The following is an 11,968-nucleotide window of genomic DNA, read 5'->3' as shown; positions in this document are numbered from 1 at the left end:
CAAATATACCTCTATTTTGATTAATAGCTTAGTTATGATTAAAAACAACAAACACAAACTCATTCTCACTATAACTGAAAAAGGAAATATAAGGCAGAAATCGTGATAGCAATGATCAACCATATCATAACCTCATAAACATTGAAAATTATTGTACTCAATTCATTTAAACCTTATAAATGAAGTACAATTTGAGTGAGTAGGTTTGAGCATATTAATTTCATCTGGAGTGCACATGCATTTCATGTTGGAGGAGCCAATGTTGATCTTGGCGTTTGTGTATGAGAAAAACAAGACATCTCAACTGCAGACTACAGTCTCCATAGCTGAGCCTTCACGATGATCATAGACAACGTTCAAATTCTTTTCATGTACCTCACAATCTTCGACAACTCCCGATTATTTCTCCCATGTGCAGCTTTGTATGTTGAATTCGAAAAACCCAACTATTGCTGTCCAGTCTATTCCCTAGCTAAGATACGGATGGACATAGATTGATATCAACCACCAAGAAGAAGTTTCACCATATCACATTCTACTTTTAGGTTTATTTAGTTTATCTGCAATCGCATTAATCACTTTTCTAAAATCACACCTTAGGTTTGAATTATTTAGGTCGTTTAATTGAAATCACCCTTTAGGCTTTCAGTTGCTTATAACTTTATATCGTTCATCAAAACTTAAATACTCTATTTCTCAATAAAGTCTACATATTAATGTGATTTTAGGTGCATTATTGAAGCCTTCACGACAGATGGGAACACTAATAATGTTTAAGAGTTTCCAAGCTTAAAAGAAACCAGTTTGTTTTGAAGTCAGCTATCAGAGGAAAATGGGGAGGTTTATGTTGGTGTAGCGACTATATTTCCGATGATATCCCTCTCCACCATCAGTACATTCTTTTGGTGTGATGGCAAAATCTACATGGTATCAGAGTGCAGGTCACCAGTTCGAGTCCCTCAAGCCCTTTGACCCTTCATCCTCGAAGGCTTGGATTATCAACATGGTATGTAGTGGGTGCAAATCCCACATCATAAATGGCATAGCGACTATATCCCCAATCAACATGATATGTAGTGGGTGCAAATCCCACATGATAAATGGTGAGGGGTGTTGGCGTAGCAACTATATCCCCAATAAAATCCCTCTCCACCATCAGTATGTGCTTTTGATGTAATTTAAAACTGAACAGAAAATCTAAGATCACTAATAATGCTAAAGTTATCTGATAGCAATACTCAAACTGGAAGGTGGCAGTGGGTATGTTGAAGTAAATGCGAAGAGGGAAGAAAAACCCTTGTAGACTCTATAATTGTTTCCTCCCTGTGACAAATAAATTTCCTCAACATGTGATTTTGTGTCCTTTTCATCACCAGTATATCAAATCGTCTACCTTACAAAGTGCAAGCTCTAAATATCATCGTAATGGAGATTATATTATCGTTTTCTCTTTTCAGATGACTATTCATGGTTTACGATGAAAGTTTGTCAGTCTGAAAGTTATCCAAGAAAAGACAATTCTTAGAAGACTTGAGGATTTTAAAATGTTTAACGCTTGCATGATGATAACTGCGTCTCTGACAGTCCACACTGCATATTCAGTCATGTATGAATTGAGACAACATTTATTATCTTCATCTTGAGTTGCAATTTTAGATCCCTCGTTTAGGGTCTCTATGCCTAAAGATGTAGGGTTGCACAGTGGAGGTCCCTTAATTTTGTAGTCTTCTAGGACTGCAGCAACCTAAATATATGGTTAGGAGAAAGCCTTGAGAAGATGTAATTACTTAGAGCAAGCGGTCTCGCCTCTTAAAATAGAAGGCAAAGATTTTATAATTATGATTTTGAAAAAATTGAAAAAAAATCAGTTTAACTGTTTTTGGCTTGTGATATTTCTATCGGTGTAGTTTTTTGAGTCAAATTTATTGATTCATATTTTATGGGTAGGGCTTCACATGAATCCATCTCTCATGAGAATAAATAGAACACTTAGCACTCACTAGATCTAGGTGATGTTCACAGAGGTGAATCACCAAGATTACTTGGTATATCACCCATCTCAATACTACTCGATCTCAAAGACACTTAACTAAAGAGTCTCCTCGATGGTTTAACTCACTCTTCTTGCAATCTAATTTGCAAAATCTTTCACCAAGTGTTGTGCCTTATGAACCATTCATTTGAAAGCCCCTTAAGCTCATCAATTGATAAGTAAGAGATAATTTCTGCAATGTGTCAAATTGTGATATTTCTATCAGGGCTCAACTATGTAGTTTTTTAAGTCAAACTCATTGACTCATATTTCATGAGTAATGGTTCACATGAACCCATATCTCATGAGAATAAATAGAACACTTAGCACTCATTGGATCTGGGCAATCCTCATAGAGGTAAAGCACTCATTGACTGTCAATAAACTACTTGTATTTTGCCTTGTTCACTATGCTTTCCTTGATATATTTTTTCTTATAAATTAAACTATTATCTAAAACAATAATTAAATAACATTAAGTTTGTTAGTGTCAAATATTCTACATTTAACAATATTTCATTCGAAAATTTTATATGTGAAATTTATAAAAAGTAACAAATATTTTATATTTATATTAAACTATGCTTTCAAGAAAATATATCACATATTAAATAGAAAACTGAATTTTTTGAAATTTTACATTGTTCCTAGAAACCTCTCTAGCAACTTTTAGTCCCTAATCCTCAAACCAAAATAAAGTGAATTAATCCTTACAAAATCTTAAGATGGGGAAGTAATTTTTTTTTCCCTCCTACCTAATATCATTGACAACCTACCATTAACAACCTCTTGTAGTAGTTGTAATTAAATGTGGAACAAAAGTATAAGGAGTTCTTAGTTACCATTCATTACACACCTCAACTATAAAAGTTGAGCTTAAGACAAAGTTGACAACTAAATAACCTTGTTCAAACCATTGAAAACATGAAATATGCAAAATGTGAAACTCGGAAAGATTTTACAACTCAAATTTAAAACTTTTGATGCTACTAGCATATTGTTAGAGTTTCAAAACTTGAACTTTGAAGGGTGTTAATTATTTAAATAGTCTCTTTGACACCATTGGAAACATCTCAAAATTGTAGCCTTTAGACTTGAAAAGGTATGGTGGCCTAAATAAGCTTAAATAAGTTTTTGATGTCTTTTGGGAGCTATGGTGGTGGTAGATTAATTGTTAAATTTCAAATCTTTCTTTGAATATGAGGACACATGGTCAATAGAGCACCCCAATTTTAGCCTCCTTGCATAGGATGCAGGGGATGCATCAAGATAAAAGATCATAAATACATGAAGGGTAAAGAGCACAATTAAAGTTTTATCACCATTTCTCCTCCTATCAAGAAACAATGGCTAGTCTCATATATTTCACAATTCATAATACTTTCATATAAATATCTACCATGTGCCTTTCTATAAATTATTTAGGCTTTTAAATAATAGCATTTCTAATCTTTTATCAGAACATTTGACTATTCTACTATTAGCCCAACTCCTTTTTGTGTGAGACTTAGCTATTAAACATATTTGATTAAATCCTTAGTTCTGTATACATACTATAATTTGATTTTAATTATAATTGAAAAATTATAACTTGATAATTATTATTTGAATATACTCATCTTTATAAAAAAAAAATTCAATTTTTTTTTTTGACAAACAAATAATTGAGATAGAAGCTTGTAGTGTATGAACATGAATTGAAGGACAAAAGCCCCTATTTATTAATCTCAAACTATCATACTATAAGATCAATTAAGATGTCTATTTACAAAATTATCTCAATTACCACAACTTATATATGTATCATATGACCTGTAGAAAAAAAGATCTCAAATATGATAGGCCATTTTCCTCATAATAGCATTTGAGATGAAATGCACTGTTATATAACCATATTAGAAACAATAATTTTGAACATGACAAATATCTAATAGAGAGAACAAATAGACCAAAACAAAAGAATAAATAAATACTATGAATGAAATAATACAATTACTTCTAGACATTACTACTTAAACATTTGAATCTTTGTGAAATATTTTTATTGGGTAGCTAAGGCATATTTTTTAATTAAAGAACTTGAACTAGATTCAAAGGCATCCTAAACTTTTTTAACAAAATTCTACTTAATAGATAAAGAAAATAAAATCTAATAATTTTGAGAAATTTAAAAAAAAAGAAAAAAAAAGAAGTAATATTGTACAATAACTAAACACTTAGTTAATATTCTTAAGAGCCTGCTCTACCTCTTACTCAAGTTGAGTCATACCGAAGAGAATAGTTTCTAGTTCTTGAATATCTTCAATATTTTAATCTTTCCCTTCAAAGTTGGATTTACTTCCTTTTAGAGGAATTAGTGTAGTCCTACATCTTCTAAAACATTTTAGTGTCAACAAACAAACTTTCCTTCTAATTTATTTTCAAGTTAACTAACCATTTGATTGAGATTGTCAATAGAACTCTTAACCTATTCTTTGCTTTAAGTGACAAGAGAGATGATATTTTCATTGATCTTTTGGAACTTTTAATTCCAAGTTTTTAATAATCTCAACATAATACTTTTTTAATTTTATCTTCTAAATTTAGAATCATGATATCAAAATCATTCTTAAGATTATTCATAATAATAATTGTCTTGTAGATAAAATTAACAATTTACTTCCTTTAATCAACACTCTACTACTCAAAATAGTAGCTATCATATTTGGTACAAATTGCACAAAGCCTAAGATTGATTTCTTTGATCTCATAAAAAAATCCATTTCTACATTCTAAAACTATTATGAATAGAATTTTGTGATATAGAAACAAAATCATTAGGTCTTTCCCTATCAAGGAAAATAGAATCCATGTTTAAGTCCTTTGGAAAGCCATATCCTTAAGAGACTCTAATTTATCAATAATCCCATGAATGAATGAAAAAATATAGATTTAGTTATAGAGATAGGGGAAATATTTTTGACCTTCATTGAGTATTGAATCCTCTTATTTTTCTTTTGCCTAGCCAAATTCAACTAATGCTCCTTAGTACCATCCTTATCGAACCCAACAGTCACAATCTTCAAAATTAGACTCAAAAGTAGAATCATGTGCCATTATAAAAGTAGAGGGTTGAGATTTAATATGTTAATAAATAAATAAAAGAAAACCATCATGAAGGACTGACCTTTTATTTTTCTTCATTCTATCCTTAATGCTAACATGGATGGACACAAGCAAATAAAAAGAAAGGAAAATATTCACTTTAGTATCTTTAATGTATATTTTTTTTTTGTATGACTTCTATATTATTTCCAATGAATGACTTTAAATATCAACACTATAAAGAACTCAATTTTATTTTTTAACTTCATCAAAAAACAAAAAGAATTGACTATCTACTAGAAACAAACACAACATATAACTTTACCTTTTTCTTAATATAGTATATAAGAAAAAGTGGGCTCATAAACATTTTGAAGTGAGAAATATAGTAAAAGGTATGATGATTTTGATGATCTTGATTTTGAAGATAAGCCAACTATAAATTTTGATTTATATTGCTATAAATAATTTCTCCTACAATTTTAGGTTGAGTACTATAGTTTTGGAAGATGTGATTTTTTCATTCCTTTGAAATGTTCAACATCATATAAGGAGCCATAAGCTTCCAAAGAGTTTTAAACCCTCAAGGGTTACATTACACTTCTCCATTGTGCTAAAATATCGTCTATAGATTTATGAAGAACCCACGTTATCTTCAATCTTTAGAAAAAATTTGACCAAATTTTAAGAGAGAAACTACAATTCAATAGAAGATGAAAAACTAATTTGGCTTCCTCTTCACATAAGTAGCACATGTTTGGTAGAACAAAACCATTTTTGCCAAGATTCTCAGTAGTTAGGATTTTATTTTGTAAAACTAACCAATTAAAACTATTGATTTTAGGAATTAGGCTTTTAGTTCAGGCATTAGCCCAAAACAGTTTTTCATGATCTTAAAAAAATTTAGACAAAACTAAGGAGACCTAAAGCCTATAAGTAGGATTAAGGTTCCAAATGAATTTATCATGAGTTCCTGGCCTAATGAACCAAGAGTTGAGGTTAAGATCAATAGGGTCAAATTTTGTTCGATTTTCTTTAAATTTATCAATTCATTATACATCTAGTTTCGTTTAATTTCAGTTCTAATCAAACCTTGTCATCTATCCATTTGCTAAGATTGAATAGGTATTTTTGATAAGGGTTTATCTAGCAGTCATTAATTGTGATATCCCCCTAATAATGAAAGTCAATATTATATCATAATAATTGAATTATAAATATATAATCATAATCTATTATTGATAATACTTATATTTGATTTAGATATTCAATTAAATATATGCTCTATAGTTTAAACATAAATGATAGTGTAATATATAATATAACTAATATTATATTGATAGTCATTATAAAATTACAAAAGTGTAAATCAATTATAAGTATCCTGGACACTAATCATATAGTAAATAACCAAAACAGAGAATAATTAATATAATCGAATAGACATTTGGATGTGCCACTTAAGCATGTCAACGATAGACATAAATATGGAAAAAGGCAGGCAATCCACGAGAAGAGAGGGGAGTCCACACTTTGGAAGGACTCGAACCAAGGAAGAAACTATGAATCGGAGGTTCGGACCCCGCCAGGAATCCACGTAGACTACTCCACGTCCGCCTGCGTCTCCGTGCAAGGTGGTAGGATTGAGAACCGAGGACCAAGAAGACTCGTGGTGTAAGCGGATTTGTAATAAAATCATTCCTACATATGTTAAAATACCCATATAAAAGGGAAAGGACATAAATATAAAGGCACGAAATACCATCGGGCTAAGATAAGTATGTATAATGGGAATGTAGAAATATTTAGTTTAGGTAGTAATATTTATTAGTTATGAGAGTTGTATTTATTTATTTTATAATAGAATTATTACCAGTATATAGTAGCAGTAGTATTATTAATTTATTTTATATAATTTAAATATGAGAATTCTTAAGGTCATTAGAAATGTTTAGTGATTGTTATATTATAACAAGAGAGTGGATCATATAAATAAATATAATTAGATTAGATTATTGAGAACAAGAATTATAAGAAATAATGGTTGATTACAATAAGATCAATTGAATTATGACTAGGATTCACAATAGAACTGAATAGAAATAATAATAATTGTAAATTATTTTAAGAAGGGTATTGATTTACATTAATCATTTGATATGAAACTATTGAAGAGATATGTAGTAGATGTGTTAAGATAATCTCGTAGGTCTTTGAAGGATAATGGTTACTTAATCAAGGATCGTTCTGAGGAACCTAGAGGGTCTTCCCAGAGGATTATGAAGCCCGACTTGAAAGGTAGTTTTAGGGAAGAAGGCAAAATAATCGAAGGTCATTCCTCATGAACATAAGGGATCCTCCTAGAGGGTTAGGAAGCTAGATTAAGGATCCTCAAAGATCTGTAGAACTATTGGAATCCCTAGTTATCAATCACTAGAATCAAATTTAATAGTCTATACGTATCATAATTTCTATAGGTAAATTTTTCCTAAGAAGTGGGGACATTACATTTATCACTCTAGAACTTGATCTTAGTACCATCTCCAAGATTTTATTTTCTACCAATGTTACCTATTTTCTTTCATTTTTTGATAATGTTCAAAATTTGGAAATAATTTATAATAATCCCAAAAGATAGGAAGGTTTCTAGTTTAGCCATTTCAGAGAAGTACTTTTTATTTATTATTGTGTTCACTACCTTTCATCTTCATAAATTCTACATATTTATTTCTGAAGGAAGGATTCGTTAGTAATTCTAATTATTCATATCTGCATATCACCTTTATGTCTTGATTTACAAACATTTTCATGTGAGACTAGAGCGAAATAATATTTTTCATCCACTTGTGACCGAAGAGAAATTCTCAAGATTTTTTCAATAACACCAACATACTTCAATGAGATCAAGAATAAACTAAGAGCATAAACTAGCATATTCTGGAGGATAGATTTAAGGAGTTGAATTTTTCTTTCTTGATCAAGAAAATATCCTTTCTATCCTACTAGTTTAAAATAAAATCTATCAACTAATTCATTCAAGAAGGATTTTGTTCCAAGAGGAAGCCCAAGATAAGAGGACGGAAAAAAATCAATCTTACACTCAAGAATTTTTGAGATCCTCAATTGTCTATTGACATGAGTGTTGAGAATGAAGATGGAAATCTTAGACTAATTGAGTAGTTTTGTTGTAATAAATGTGTTAGAAATAATAGTCCACCAAGATAACTGAGTTGGGGGGTGAATCAACCATACAACAATTAAAATGTTTATCTTCTTTAAAAAAACTTAACCATTCAACCAAAGTAAAAAGAACCATAATAAAATGCATATAGAAAATTATACCATATATGTTGACTAGGGAAACCCTTGATTAGAGGGAAAACCCTAGTGGGAATGATGCCACACAAGATGATGTACTAATATAAATATTCCTTGTTAGAGGATGGACCCTATTAGGAGTCTATTACAACATTTAGTATAATGAGTCCTTGTTAGGAGACTTCGAATCCCTTTTAGGAGATTCCAACCCTATTAGGAGTTGTAGTACAATGTATGCAAGAAGAGCCCATTACCCAAACATGAAATTTTAGCTATAAGAAGTGCTCACTACTCAAACAAGTAATTTACTGTTATCTTCCTCTTTCCTTTGTTCTGTCAACCAAACCAATCACTGTCAAACCTTATAAATCAGGTCACAAACCTCAGATCCAAATACCAAACCTCGAATCACTCAGCAAAACCTTGGCAATGAATTTCCTTCACTTCCACACTACTTTGTTCAACTTTGCATTCCACACTCTCTGTTGCTTATCATCAATCATAAAAACATATCATTCCATTTCCATGATAAAGGAAAATTTCCTTCCTTCATACCAAGTCCTCAAAGCAATTCCCTGAGTCGGCTATTAGACCTTTTCAATTAATTATTATAGGACCACATTAAGAACACCTTACGCTTAACGATAACACAAATCTTCCACCTTGCAACTTGAATAACTCTATGTACACACAATATTATTATGAGTGAGCTTAGCCATGTCATCACCAACATGTCTTCTTCATAGCCATGTCATCACCAACATGTCTTCTTCATATCTTCAACCTCAATTCTTAGAATAACAACTCTGCTAAGAGATCTAACAATTTTACCAGGATGTACTTCTATAAACTCTATCTCAGAATAGACATCACCACAAATTACATAACTTCTTCTATACTCATCCTTTCTTTTTTTGACTTTAACTGCATATACTAGATACTTAGAAGTATCTCCGATAACCTCAGATAGTGTAAACACTCAACAAGTTGTTTGTACCAACTTGATCTTTCCATTGTTCTTCTATTCGATACCACAGAAAACCTCTATGTTGACATCAATGAAAAAATTAGTCATGAATGTAACATATCATCATAGTAACATATCTACAATACTCCTCCATAGGAATATCATCAACATTCATGCTTTCAATCAATCTTCTAACAATCTCCCCCTTTGTCATTGATGACAACATAGATGAAAAACATCTAGTTGCAAGAATACCAACAAAATATTGTTAATCTTTTCAAATCCTCTTCATCAATAATTCTCCAAATTGATATACCTCAATGTGCTTTATGTAAAACTATCATTCCATGTTGTACATGTATGTTGAACATATTGTACTCAACATAATGTTTTTCGTGCAATATTCTCCCCTATTGACACCAATGTCAAAGGTTTCAACAACTAACATCTCTTCATCAAACTCTACAACAATCGATACTTACTAGCTTGAGTGTCAAAAGACATTGTTCAAAACAACATCCAACAAGAGTCTTAGATGACTCTGTCCATCACAGATACTCCCCCACATAGGAAGCATCAACATTTAGTCTACACAAATAATAGTGTTCTGTTAAACTGGACTGATGCACTCTTGCATCCTCTACTCTGATGTAGGAAGGGGTATAACACCAAGCATACCCTACAAATACTCAAAAGTCTCTTTAGGAATAGGCTTAGTGAATATATCTACAATCTGCTCTTTAGTGCTCACATATTCCAATCTGACTTCCTTATTTGCAACTTTCTCTCTCAACATGTGATACTTGATAGAAATGTGCTTAGTCTTTGAATGCAACATTGGCTTCTTAGACATATTTTCAATGCTTGTGTTGTCACAATGTATGACAACATGTTCACTGATTTCTATCCTTATAATCTTCAGCATCTGCTTCATCCAGATAACTTTATTGCAATTGTTTGCTGCTGCAACATATTCTACTTCAGCTATACTTTGACATGTACAATCCTACTTCTTGCTTAAGCAAGAAACCAATCTTCCTCCAAGAATGAAAGCTCTGCCACTGGTGCTCTTTCTATCATCCATACTAATTTCCCAATGTGCATCAATATAAGCACTTATAGTAAAATCACTATATATGTCATACCACAATCCGAACTCTGATGTTCCTTTTAGATATCTAAATATCCTTTTTACTACTGCATAATGTGCTTCTTAGGAATCAACCTAGAATCTTGCAACAATTCCAACTAAATTTTCTATGCTTGGCCTTGTGTGAGTCAGATATTACAATCCTCCAATCATAGATCTATACTTTTCTACTCAACAATAGGTGTCTCATCCTTTGTAGATAACTTGTGTCTATTTACCATAGGTGTTCCAATGGGTTTACATGCTTCCAATCCAAACCTTTTCAATAAATCCTTCAAGTACTTAGTCCAAGAAATAAAGATCCCTTCTTCATTATGTACGATCTACAATCCTAAGAAATATTTCATCTCTCCTATCATACTCATCTCGAATTCCTTCTCCATCTCTTTAGCAAACTTTTTTCTTTCCTCATCATTTCCTCCAAATATGATATCATCATTAAATATTACCCAAATCATCAAAACATCATCAATTTCTTTCCAATACAAATTACTATCTACCATATCTTTGTTGTATCCAAGTTTTTTCAAATTTTTTTCTAACCTTGCATACCAAGTTTTTGGTGCTTTCTTCAATCTATACAATGCTTTCCTTAGTTTGCACACTATGTCATTGTCATCTATCAAAGGACATCCTTTAGGCTATTCAATGTATACCTTCTCTTCAAGTTCTCCATTCAGAAATATTGTCTTGACATCCATCTGATATATTTTGAATTTCTTCTATGTTGCATAGGCTAAGAATAATCTTACTGCCTCTATTCTAGCCATTGGAGCATAGGTCTCATCATAATCTATTCCTTCTTTCTGTGAGTAACCTTTATATACCAGTAACCTTTATATACCAATCTTTCTTTGTTCCTTACAACTTCTCCTTGCTCATTCATCTTGTTCTTGAATACCCATTTAGTTCCTATCACATTCTTGTCTACTAGTCTAGGGACCAGTTCCCATGTCTCATTCTTTACTATTTGACCCAATTCCTCTTTCATGTCTTCTTTCCAGTAATCATCTTTACATGCTTCATCTACATTCTTAGGCTCAACTTGAGATATCAAGCATAGTTCTTCATTGAATCTACTCCTTGTCATCACTCCTTTATCTTTACTTTTGATGATCTACTTGAATGGGTGATTCTTTATCATATTCTTTCCTAAAGTAGGAGTTGCTATCTCAACTCTTGGCTCTACTAAAGATTTCAAGCTTTGTTCCTGGCTTGGCTTTACTTCATTCTACAAATAATTTTTAGTCTCAATAAATACTTCATCATTCCTTGACTTAGTAACAACATCATTATCTGAATTGTAATAAACTATTCTTTCTTGTATTCTAAATTTTTCATCAATTCTCACATTTGCACTTTCCATAATAGTCTTAGTTCTCTAATTCTAACATCTATAAGCCTTTCTTTTCAATGA

Source organism: Cupressus sempervirens, chromosome 5 (genome assembly GCF_028749045.1).
Source record: "Cupressus sempervirens isolate cs-2001-9-10 chromosome 5, ASM2874904v1, whole genome shotgun sequence".
In the NCBI taxonomy this organism is placed as follows: domain Eukaryota; kingdom Viridiplantae; phylum Streptophyta; class Pinopsida; order Cupressales; family Cupressaceae; genus Cupressus; species Cupressus sempervirens.
This window is presented reverse-complemented; position numbering follows the sequence as displayed.